Below are 13,547 nucleotides of genomic sequence, written 5' to 3'. Positions count from 1 at the left end.
CCGTTTCTCCGCGAAGAAACCGCGTCCCAGGAAGTCGAAAACCAGTTTAATGCCACGATGGTAGTCCGCGTGCACCACGAACCGGACAAACTGTATTACGTACTTAGATACGTGTTTAGAAATCCTCTCGGTAGGACTGAGCTACACTAATGAATATGTATAACGCGCACCGCGTGTTTTACTCTCGTTTTCGAGCCGATCGCGACGCACGATAGCCGAAACGAACGACTTCCTAAAAAAAGTGGATGCCTAAAATCGTACCGAGATCCTCTAATTACGATCTAGACGCGTTGTTCTTTGTCGCGCGCGATGAACGCGTAGCCAGCGATGGCTACGAACGACTCGCGAACAGAGTCACGAACAAATTTGTCTCGGTGTACCCCGAGAACCATGCTCTTATCATTTTTGCTTTCCATTTAATTCTAGTTTCGTTTTAATAATAATTTTTGTCGGTGTTTTATGATAATTTTAATATTCGATATAATGGGACTTTAGTTTTGTATTAATAATAATAATCTTGGTCGGTGATTTCTGATAATTTTAAGCTTCGATCCAATGGAATTTGAAGTTTCTATTAATAATAATTTTAGTCGATACTTTCTGATAACTTTAAGCGTCGATCTAATGGAATTTGAAGTTTATATTAATAACAATTTTAATCGATACCTTCCGCTCATTCTAGGCGTCGATCTAATGGAATTTTAAGTTTCTATTAATAACAATTTTAATCGATACCTTCCGCTCATTCTAGGCGTCGATCTAATGGAATTTTAAGTTTCTATTAATAATAATTTTAGTCGATACTTTCTGATAATTTTAGATTTTAATTTAACTGGATTTTAGCTTCATGCCTATAATAGTTACAGTTCTGTAGCTTTTATTTTTATAATATTCGAGATGGTATTTTTTTTACAGACTGAATTAGGATAGTACTTATCACATAATCTTGTAACAATCTTCCTGATACATACTACAATATGTCACTCACATAACATGTACTGTTCGCGATTCAAAAGATGTCTCTTTTCGTCACTAAACCCAATAGTTAAGTGTTCGTCACTAAACCAAATACGTGTGCCATGACCAATAATACACTGCACCTGAAAATGTGTGCGAGACTGGGCGTGGCTCTTGTACAGCGACCAATTAGACCCGTATATCTTCTACAAGACTTTTTGTCAACCGTGCACAGTATATACCTATCATTATAGATACCAATCTTGAATCAATTTCAAAAATTGATCTTTTCACGCAGGTAAATCAATTTTTCTATCCACTTTTTACATAACTATATCGTTTTATCACACAAATGGATCAATTTTTATATTAATTTTTTCACCTAAGTAGATCAATTTTTGTATCAATATTCCATAGTTGATTTTCTAGTCGAAATTTTCGATCCATATCGATTCGAAACATTGATTTTTTAAACAAGAATTCTCAGTGTCTTTCAATTTGCAATTCGTTGTTTAAACAAATTTTTACAAACCACAATTACCCAAGATACAAATTTTGTCACAAATTCGAGAATTCAATTTAATTCAACGATTCGAGAACTTGATTTTTTAAACAAAAATTCTCAGTGTCTCTCAATTTGCAATTCGTTGTTTAAACAAATTTTTACAAACCACAATTACCCAAGATACAAATTTTGTCACAAATTCGAGAATTCAATTCAATTCAACGATTCGAGAACTTGATTTTTTAAACAAGAATTCTCAGTGTCTCTCAATTTGCAATTCATTGTTTAAACAAATTTTTACAAACCACAATTACCCAAGATACAAATTTTGTCACAAATTCGAGAATTCAATTCAATTCAACGATTCGAGAACTTGATTTTTTAAACAAGAATTCTCAGTGTCTCTCAATTTGCAATTCGTTGTTTAAACAAATTTTTACAAACCACAATTACCCAAGATACAAATTTTGTCACAAATTCGAGAATTCAATTCAATTCAACGATTCGAGAACTTGATTTTTTAAACAAGAATTCTCAGTGTCTCTCAATTTGCAATTCATTGTTTAAACAAATTTTTACAAACCACAATTACCCAAGATACAAATTTTGTCACAAATTCGAGAATTCAATTCAATTCAACGATTCGAGAACTTGATTTTTTAAACAAGAATTCTCAGTGTCTCCCAATTTGCAATTCGTTGTTTAAACAAATTTTACAAACCATAATTACCCAAGATACAAATTTTGTCACAAATTCGAGAATTCGATTCAATTTAACGATTCGAGAACTTGATTTTTTAAACAAGAATTCTCAGTGTCTCTCAATTTGCAATTCGTTGTTTAAACAAATTTTTACAAACCATAATTACCCGAGATATAAATTTTGTCCCAAATTCGAGAATTCGATTCAATTCAACGATTCCAGAATCGTGTATCGAGATTCGTAGCATCGGCTGTTTGTTATCCCCGCATCGAAGCTCGTGGGAGAGGGGATAGCCAATTAAAACGAAATCCCGGTAAAGAAGATCATTTAGCATTAAACGAGTAACTTACGTGACAGGGATTTATCGATTATCCGGGACGCGAGCCGATACACCATTGATCGTTAAATGTCCAGCCGCGTTCCATTCTGTTTCGTAACAAAAGACGAACGTGATCGTAGCACGTGATTTGGAATCGTTTTTAAGTTCGAAGCTCGGAACAGATTGGTCCAGCGCCGATCGCTTTCGAATTACCCACTCGTGCCACTTTTGCTGACGCTCGGTTCCAGTTAGCCGCGACACCGAGGTTACGTTGCATTTTAAATTAATTTTCACACGCGCGCGTTCCCATAAGACCGTGCACACCCTCTTGAAACTAGTTAAGACAACCGCCGCTTATAGCCTAAAGGACACACTGGAGTGGACTTGTTTCTGTAAAATAACGCAGCTAAACTCCTCCATCCTAAGTATACGAGATAAGAACGACGACGTGGATCGAGTTTATGCGCGACGTGGTCCATTTGCTCTCCTCGAGATTTACTTATCGATGGCTGGGGTAAGGGTCCAAATTCTCGTCTAGGGGATAATAATAATAGTAATAATAATAATAGTAATAATAATAATGATAATAATAATAATAGTAATAATAATAATAATGATAATAATAATAGTAATAATAATAATAATAATGATAATAATAATACTAATAGTAATAGTAATAATAATAATACGTTCTTATCGGAGGGGGATATACATCAGAACCGAATGGAGAAAAAATTGTGAAGAAATGTTTTGTAAATATTTGCGAACGATTATTAAAAAAAAGGCTCGAAATTTACAATGTTTCTTCAAATGTTGGAATTATATTATATTATAATTCTAATTATAAGTAATTATATTTTAATTATATTTTAAGTAGAAAAATGTAACAACCATAGTAATAACATCGATAACAATAATGATAATTGCAACAATAACAATAATGATAGCAAGAACAGTAACAATAATAATAACGATAATGATAGGAAACAATAATAATAGAGACAACAACAATAATGACAATGATGATAGAAACAATAATAGAAGTAACGATAATAATGACAACAACAACAATAATGACAATAATGGTAAAAACAACAACAATGGTAACTATAGTAATTACAATAACGAGAATAATAACCGTAATAATAACAACCGCAACAATAATAATAACCATAATAATAATAATAACCATAGTATTGACAACAACGACAGTATTTTTTTATCGTACTAAGATCGTATTTATTAAAAAGGAGAGGGGGAAAAGATAGTATTGAGCGAAGACCGTTTCGATAACATTTACGAATATTTTCAAAGAAAAGGAATAAAAATTGTTGGCACTGCAATTCACCAAACGTGTACCGCTTGAAAAAGCATTTTCGCAGAGCTTTCGTGCTTCCAACCGATACGCCTATATGAAATAGAAAAACCAAAAAGATCCTTTATTAATATGAGTTTGGCTATCGCGAGCAGCAGAGTGAAAAAAAAATCGATAGTTGACAAAATTGCATCAGAACCGAAGTTTGGCTATCAATTTTTTTATTCTTTCGCGGACTAAAAAATTTAGGAGAAAGAAAAAGATTTTTAATTTACTTCGCTATGGACGATACCTTGACTATTGACTTTTCAAACCTTTTGTAAATTAAACAATCACAAAAAGTTAATTTTGACTCAATTTTGTTACAAATGATAGCCTGGCTACCAATTTCTATTTATTCTTTGGTAAATTAAACAATGTAGGAGAAAGGAAATAATTTCGTTATAATTTTGCTATAAACGATAACTTCGCTATTGATTTTTTTTATTACTTTACAGATTATAACAATCACGAAAAGAAGATTTTGACTTAATTTCGTTACAAATAATAACTTGAATACCGATTTTTTTTATTCTTTGGTAAATTGAACAATTTAGGAGAAAGTAAATAATTTTGATCTAATTTTGTTATAAATGATAACTTCACTATTGATTTTTTTATTATCTTTACAGATTAAAACAATTACGTAAGGAAGATTTTGACTCAATTTCGTTACAAATAATAACTTGACTGCCGATTTTTTTTATTCTTTGGTAAATTAAACAATTTAGGAGGAAGTAAATAATTTTGATCTAATTTTGTTACAAATTATAACTTCACTATTGATTTTTTTATTACTTTATAGATTAAAACAATTACGAAAAGAAGATTTTGACTCAATTTCGTTACAAATGATAACTCGACTATCAACTGTTTTTTATTCTTTCTTTTATTTTTAAAATCCAGGGGAAAGAAAAAGATTTTCAGTTCATTTTGCTACGAATGATAATGCCACATGCACTCGAGGTGTGCACGAGTTGCAGTCGATCGATCGAGTAGATGTTAAGATATCGTGGAAGCCATTTCAAAAAACATAGTTTTGTGAAAAATGGGTGGAAATTTAAAAAAAAAAATTATATTTACTTATTTGTCAATTCACAATCATATATCATACGTTTTTCTTGTTCAGAAAGGTTTTACTCGAAGAGTTTTGAGAAAAATGGGTGGAAATTTAAAAAAAAAATTATATTTACTTATTTATCAATTCACAATCATATATCATACGTTCTTCTTGTTGAGAAAGGTTTTACTCGAAGAATTTTAGACATATATCTCTAAACTTTATTCTTTAAACCAGTGCAAAAAAAATCATACTTCCACGGTACAAATACTTAACACTCTGTTATAAACACTAACGGAACACTACCTTCTTCTGAAGATAATCACGGTTTATGACCACTTTAAACTCTACTTAGAACTAAGATTTTAACTATCCAATAGTGCCTGAGGATAGACTCTAAAGACTTCATTGTCTTCCACGTACACTTTGAGTACTTCAAGTTCTCTATAAATGTCCTTTTACACAGGAACATTAATCTACTTTATAAATTACTATTAACCTTGAAATTTAAACGATTACGAACCGGTGAAATTTTCAAAAAACTCGGTAATTAATACAAATGATAAATGAACGATCTGGAAAATTTTCGTGAATAATTGCGATCGGAATTGTTTCGAACTTCGAAATAAAAAATTTATCTTTTTTTTTTTTTGAATCGTTATTTCGTTTTTATCGCGCTTCAAATATTTACGCTTCGTTTCTACGCTGTGATTTAGTAACAAAGTTATGAAGCATTGTTAATTTTCCACGTGCAGTTTTACCGCTTCGTGACATATATCCATGAATGAAAAATTCAATTTGCACTACACGAGTAGTTGGATTCTACACGATTGATTCTACGAATCCAGTGTTGCATCGCAACGTTGTGCTCTAGGCAGGGTTGCCACCTGGCCTACTTTTAACTATACGTGTTCTACGTCCCACCTTTTAGGTTAGAAACCACTTGAAGGAATCTTCGGTAAAGAAAATTGCCAAAATTCAAAATACCCAAAACATTAATCAATCTACCTACTATATTATAAAAAATTGTCCACTCTGAATACAAAGCAAACATTTTGTAAAAATTTTACATTGAAAATTCGAAATAGGGACAACTCGAAATTTGGGCTTGAAATTTCCCAATTTTTCTCATAAATCGGAATTTGCAAAATGGTAAGAAGTTGGCGGCTATTGAAGTATTCGTGGAAGTTTCAAAAAACTTGTTTTCCTTTCTTTCTTTTTTAAGGTTTTTGAGGCTCGACTACCCCCTTGAGCGACCTTTTTTTTCCCTTAGTTTCGAAGCGTCCTACTTTTCACTGTTGAAATGGTGGCAACTCCGCTCGAGACCACCCGGTAAGAAATTTCACGATGCCACGGGTATGCAACCAGTCGGAAGCCACGTTGTTTATTTTGCATCGACCAACAAACCGGGCTAATTAATTATTTAAACGAAAATTTCGTCAAGTTTCGTAGCTGGCGGTTAGTACAGCCAGCGGACGGAAGATGGTGAGATAAACAAGAGCGCGTAGCCGGTGCACCGTGTTCTCACGCAACGTGCATTCGCGTTGCGCGTAATGTATGCACTTGCGTAAGTGCGAGCGTGTTGCGGTGGCCGTGCAAATCTGGTCACGCGCTGTCGTCGCGGCGCGTGCGATTTAGAGCAACCAGAGGGAAACGATTTCTGGGCGTAATAACGCGATGGGAACGAGAAAAATTCTATTTCTATTTTCGACCGTACATTTCGATCGGGTGAACCGCAAAACAATTCGGAATAATTAATTTTAATTATTCTAAAACTGAAAATAATTTTTGAATTATTAATAGTAATTATGCTGAAACTGAAAATAGGTTTAGAATTATTAAAAGTGAAACTGAGAATTGTTTTAGAATTATTAAAAGTAAAACTGAGAATAGTTTTAGAATTATTAAAAGTAGAATTGAGAATTGTTTTAGAATTATTAAATGTAAAACTGAGAATAGTTTTAGAATTATTAAAAGTAAAACTGAGAATAGTTTTAGAATTACTAAAAGTAAAACTGAGAATTGTTTTAGAATTATAAAAGTAGAATTGAGAATTGTTTTAGAATTATTAAATGTAAAACTGAGAATAGTTTTAGAATTATTAAACGTAACTATTCTAAAACTGAGAATAGTTTTAGAATTTTTAAAAGTAATTATTCTAAAACTATTTTCAGTTATTAAAAGTAACTATTTTAATTAAAACTAATAATTAAAAGTAACTATTCTAAAACTATTTTCTATAATATATAAAATATCAAATGTTATTCTTTTAGGAACAATGATGTTAACTTTTGACTCAATTACTTTCAATTATTCTAAAAATTTATTCTGTAATTATAAAACACATCGGGTGTTATTCTTTTCAATTAGTAAGAATAATGATGTTAATTTTCGACTCAGTTACTTTCAATTATTTTAAAAGTTTATTCTGTAATTATAAAAAACATGGGGTGTTATTCTTTTCAATTAGTAAGAATAATGATGTTAATTTTCGACTTAGTTACTTTCAATTATTCTAAAAGTTTATTCTATAATTATAAAAAACATTGAGTATTATCCTTACTAATTTTAAATTAGTAAGAATAATGACGTTAACTTTTGACTTAATTACTTTCAAATATTATAAAACTTGTTTTTATAATTATGGAAAGAATTGGATATTATTCTTTTAAATTAGTAATAATGATTACTAATTTTAAATTAGTAAGAATAATGATGATAACTTTTGACTTAATTACTTTCAAATATTCTAAAACTTGTTTCTATAATTATGGAAAGAATCGGATATCATTCTTTTAAATTAGTAATAATGATTTACTGTCAATTATTTCAAAAATAGTTTCTCTAATTACGGAAAATCGGATGTTCCGCTTTTAAACAAATATGAATAAAAATAATAAGAATATTAAGTCTTTATTGTAACAAGATTATTATTAAAAGGAGAAGAATTATGGGCCGAAGGGAGTAAAATTAACGAGGTAGTTGTGCGTTGTTAACCTGATTTTGAAAACAATATAATAAGAGTGTAGCAAAAGAATGAAAATGGAAAATAAAGATAAATATACCTTACAGGGGCTCGTGAAAGTATTCAAACAATCGTTATTAAAGAATTGAACAAGAAAAAGTAGCAAAAGCAAACAATAAGAATAAATATATACACACATATGTATGTGTATATGAATATATTTATATTTTACCTTTAAATTCTAAAAAGAAATTCTAAGATACTATTGTAAGACCTAACTATGAATATTGTGCAATATAAAATTTTAATATATGTGTATATTAATATATATTTTTATTTTACACTTAAATTCTAAAGGTAAGATTCTATTGCAAGACCCAACTATAAAGATTATACAATACAAAATTTTAATATATGTGTATATTAATATATATTTTTATTTTACACTTAAATTCTAAAGATAAGATTCTAACTATTACAAGACCCAACTATTTCAGATTATACATATATAAAATCTGAATCTAACCGAATGATATTTGTACAACTTGAAAGAAATTCACTCTAAACGAGTACTAAACCGAAACACCAATAAATCGAGGAAATAAAAAAATCGGTCGGTAAATGTTTGCATGTTTTCTTTCTCTCCCCAGAAGAAATCCCGACCGAAAATATTTTTTTTTTTTTTTTAAATCCAGCGTCGAATTTGCACGTGTTTGACTCGCTGTACGCTTTTTTATTCCGTTTCATTCCCGGACCAACACGACCGGGAATATTTCGTCGATTTTCGAGGTTTCTCGTTTTTACATCGGCCACGATAACGCGAGAAATTACTTTCGGGACACGTACAACGGTTAATCATCGCGACAATCATCTTTTCGACGTGTCAGCGACTCGTGTCACCTGAGGCGAGGAGCTGGAACGGTTTAAAAACGCGGGATTTTCGTAGGGAGAAGAGGAATCAGCGTACCGATTGTAGGCCAGCACGGTGGAGATGTCGCCGCTGGGACGTTCGTCCCGGTTCATTTCAAAAAGGGATGTCCACGGATCCGTTCTGACGTGTAAAAAATTTAATATGCTAGACACTATTACGGGACAAAAGCTTCGAGCGACGTTGGCCTACATTTTCGGCCGCCGCGATGGTACAACGAGTCGAAACAATTCCAGTCTCGCTCGGGTATCTCCAGAGGCGTTCAATTCCGAAATAAAAGTCGTTTAACGAACGGTTCTCGTACCAAACATCCCCTAAATACGCAACGAAACATTCACCGTGACGGAACAGCGCGCGTTGCTCGACTCGTGCTTCCATTTCTCGAAAACGAGCAGACCGCGCAAATGTACGGTAATGCCTCGGTTATCGATCAAATTCGTTGCTCGGATTCGCGATAGGGTGTCATTATCGTCGCTCCTTTGTCTCGCCTCGAATCGTGTTGCGTTTACGAGAATATGAAAATTTCGATCGATCAGGTGTTCTTTGAAAAAGTCACCGTCCCTCGTTTATTGATAATCGGTAGTGCTGATTTTCGAATTTTTATTTCGTCGAGAAAGAACACTGAAGCTTCTTGTATCCCTCGTTTATTGATAATTGGTAATGATGAGTTTTTAAATTTTATTTCGTCGATACAGAAAACAGAAGCTTCTGTATCCCTCGTTTATTGATAATTGGTAATGATGAGTTTTTAAATTTTATTTCGTCGATACAGAAAACAGAAGCTTCTGTATCCCTCGTTTATTGATAATCTGTAGTGGTGATTTTCAAAATTTTCATTTCGTCGATACAGAAAACCGAATTTCTTGTATCCCTCGTTTATTGATAATCGGTAGTCCCAATTGTTGAACTTTCGTATCGTTCATAAAGGAAATTAAAATTTTTCTAAAGCCACGTGTTTCACTTACCTGGACTATATATACCTGGACTATATATACCTAGACTATAAATACCATTCTTATTTTCTACAATGAAAAAAAAAAAAAAAAAAGAAAGAAAACAAAAACGACAAAACTTATTTCACAACCTAATAATATTGCTTTGTTCGGAAAGTTTTTTCGTCTTTCTTGGTGAAAGTGAAACACAATTTTTTTAAAGTGTATAAACATTTTATCAAATTATATATTCTCCATTTTGGAAAACGAAATGATTTTCCTTTCCGAACAACCTAATATTAATCATAATATGATCGCTGGTGGTTAGCTACAAACCGATGCGACATTAAATAAATAATAAAAAAAAAAAAAAAAAAGAAACTTATTCAAATATTCACCAAAATGATTACCTGATTTCTTTCTATAATTCAAATTATAATTTTTATCGAACTACTCAAAAATCAAATCCTGTTCTATTAATTATTTTACATTATTTTACATTATTTTACATTATTTCACATTATTTCACATTATTTCACATTATTTCACATTATTTCACATTATTTCACATTATTTCACATTATTTCACATTATTTCACATTATTTCACATTATTTCACATTATTTCACATTATTTCACATTATTTTACATTATTTTACATTATTTTACATTATTTCACATAATTTCACATCATTTCACATTATTTTATCCACGTAAAAAATGTAACCAAATGACTTTCCGAACAATTCAATAATAAAAAACCAACCATCTCCGCATACAAGCCTCTGCAAGCCTCCTGGCGAAGCACCTGGCGACTATACCCCGCCGCGCGTCCGAAACGGTAGAAACGCTCGGGCGACCATCCACCGCCACGCGTCCCCAAAGGCTTAAACGCTCGACGAGACGCGTACACCGTACACCATTGACCCGTTTCGCCCGAGACACCCCGTACGCCCTTTCCACCGAGTCAGTTGTTGCTCCCCGTTGAGAAGTTTCGTGGCTCTTTTCGCGATCGGGCTCGGTCGCCACTCGAGTTCCCAGTCTGGTGAGTTTAGGGAATTTTCACGAACGGTTTTGCCCCCCACTTGGTTTCCCCGAAGTTTGGTCACAGTTACTAACCCCAAACCGGCTCGTGAACTTTACCCAACCTCACGGTTCCCCGCGCGTTTTCCGAAATTTTCACCGCGGTTTTACGCGGCGTTCAACCTACCCGTAGAACATCCAGGAACGCTCCTGGAACATCCAGGAACACTCCTGGAATATCAACTACTCCCCCGGTGGTTTCTGGGGATTTCCCCGGCCCTGTGAGAATTGCTTCCGCTTTCGTTGCGCCCTCGAAAGCTACCGAAACTCCCCACGTAGAGAGCAGCTCGTACGTTGCCAAATCGTACGCTTGGAAATTTCCCCGGTTACGCTCGTGTTTTGACAATTTCCAGTTAGATTCCACGAACGCAACCAGAGACCTCCGGAGCGAGAAAGTAACCGCGAAGCGGAACGAGCGAGCGGGAACTCGAGCCCGATAATTGCGATCGAATTGGTCGGGGGAGAGTTACGTTCGAACTGGGGGATTTAAAGTTTCGAGCTTGGTGTTCTGTGACGATTGGAGGATAATGTAAGAGGAACGATGCGAGAAGCGGTGTGCACGGGGGGAAGACACTGTGGAGAATTTGTAAATAGAGGGAATTGTTCGAGAAAAGTTTCGAAAATGGAGAAGAGTTAAGTATTGGTGATATGAGAACGATATGGAAAGCAAAGATGGGAAGATAATGGAGGGGAGAATTTGTAAGTAGGGAAAATTGTTGGAGGAAAGTTTGAAGAAGGAGATGAGTTAAGTAGAAGCGATGAAAGAGAAATAAATTGAGAATAATAATTGGTCGTTCGCGATAGGAATATAATGTAAGGAGTATGATCTGAAAAATAAAGACGAGGAGACACTTTGGAGGGGAGAAAGTTTAAGAGAGAAAATTGTTCGAGAAATAGTTTCAAAAATGGAGAAGAGGAGTAAAAATGATATAGAGAACTATATGGAGAGTAAAGATGAGAAGATAATGGAAGGGAGAATTTTTAACTGTAAAATATTTTTCTGAATCCTTTCTCTAAAACTTGAAATTGTGAATAATTTTTTCGACTCGTTTTTTCAGAATTTTAAATTTTAAATCATTTTTTCCAGTCATTTTGCTACAATTTCAAATTGTAAATAATTTTTTCGAGTTATTTTTCTAGAATTTCAAATTGTAAATAATTTTGTAAATAATATTTTCCACTCGTTTTTCTATTATAGAATTTCAAATTGTAAATAATTTTTTCGAGTCGTTTTTCTAGAATGTCAAATTGTAAATAATTTTGTCAAGTCGTTTTTCTAGAATTTCAAATTGTAAAAAATCTTTCCATGTCATTTTTCGGAATACGCTAACCTAACCTCCTCTACATTCTCGGGATGTCTTGTAGAGGGCGTACGCGCGCGTTGCAGAAGACGCACATAAATCCACGCATGCGAAGCATTGTGCTCGACCCTCTGTTCCCTCGTTCTCTTTTCCTCTTCGCTTTACCCGCTGCAAAATTGTGCGTTCAAAGCAGGAATGTTAAACGTGTGCTCTGGAACGCGATCCGCCCCTTCCTCCCTCCCTCCCACGTATCTTGCCCTCTGATCGCGTGGAAAGCTCATTGTCAATAATGCAATCGTCGTCTTCCACCCCTCCCGCGTATTTTTATCCGCCATTGTATTTTCACGCAACACGTATGTTCCTGACAAAGTGTTCCACACCCTTCGAAATTGGAAGTTGAAAAATTCTTACCGACTGGAAAATTGGAAAATTGAGTTTCGTAATATTTGCAAAACCATCCTAACCATTCTAACCTAAATATCTTCCTAATCGGGGTCAAAATCGTTTCAAACGATACTTAGCACTGCAGAGTGGAATCTCGGGACTTAAATGATACTATTATATATATATTTATATATATATATATATATATATATTTATGAAACCAACGTAGAACCTTGCTCGAATTGTCTCTCAGTTTCAAATAGTTCCCTCTGTGTAGCACTAATCACTGCTGAATTAATCCATTGTAGAAAAGTCTCGGTGTTGAATTAATTTCACAATTTATTTTATAATAATCGTGTTTACCATATGTGAGGAAAAGTAACAAATCTTTCAAAAATTGTTCACAGGATCTAAGAAGTGTATATATCTAATATTTTTTTTTATCTTGAATATTTAGAATAGCATTATCCTCGAACGCAGCTATCAATAAGGTTACCTCGTTTTCCAGTGAACTAGGTATGATTAATTTTTTCCAACGTGTTATGAATGACTTAGAATTTTTTCTAACGAGCTAAGAATGATTTATAATATTCTTCAGCTAGGAATAATTTACATTTCTTTCTAGCAGATTAGAAACTATTTACAATTTTTTCTAACAAGTCATGAATGACTTAGAATATTTTCTAACGAGCTAAGAATGATTTATAATTTTTCCCAGGGAACCAGGAATGACTTACAATTTTTTCTAACGAGCTAAGAACGATTTATAATTTTCATCAGCTAGAAATAATTTACAATTCTTTCTAGCAGGTTAGAAACTATTTATAATTTTCTCCAGCGAACCAGGAATGACTTACAATTTTGTCTATCGAGTTAAGAATGATTTATAATTTTCTCAGAAAGTCTAGTATGAAAATTTGATTGCACGAGCATTGTAAATCGCAATTATCGCGTGCTGTACAAGCTCGTAGAGCGTTCAAGGCGATAAATTATTAAGCACCAATTGGAAAATTTCCACTCTGGCTGGTCGGCGAGGCAGAGAGCGCGTTTACGGCG

General features: G+C 33.4%; 1 protein-coding gene and 1 long non-coding RNA gene across 11 annotated transcripts in view; one reads left to right on the top strand and one right to left on the bottom strand.

Annotated features, from left to right (window-relative positions):
* LOC143146771 (uncharacterized) overlaps positions 1-13,547 on the bottom strand; it is a 271,402-nt gene that overhangs the window by 22,146 nt on the left and 235,709 nt on the right. Inside the window, exon 5 of one of the 4 annotated variants that reach the window (XR_012992070.1) lies at positions 2,097-3,018. The exons of the other annotated variants lie outside the window; for them this stretch is intronic. This is a non-coding gene — a long non-coding RNA (uncharacterized LOC143146771). Of the gene's footprint in view, positions 1-2,096; positions 3,019-13,547 lie in introns of those variants that run through there. 4 annotated transcript variants of the gene reach the window in all.
* P120ctn (adherens junction protein p120) overlaps positions 1-13,547 on the top strand; it is a 75,473-nt gene that overhangs the window by 39,180 nt on the left and 22,746 nt on the right. The gene's annotated exons all lie outside the window — the stretch shown is intronic.

The sequence above is a fragment of the Ptiloglossa arizonensis genome, chromosome 5 (genome assembly GCF_051014685.1).
Source record: "Ptiloglossa arizonensis isolate GNS036 chromosome 5, iyPtiAriz1_principal, whole genome shotgun sequence".
Lineage (NCBI taxonomy): Eukaryota > Metazoa > Arthropoda > Insecta > Hymenoptera > Colletidae > Ptiloglossa > Ptiloglossa arizonensis.
This window is presented reverse-complemented; position numbering and strand designations above follow the sequence as displayed.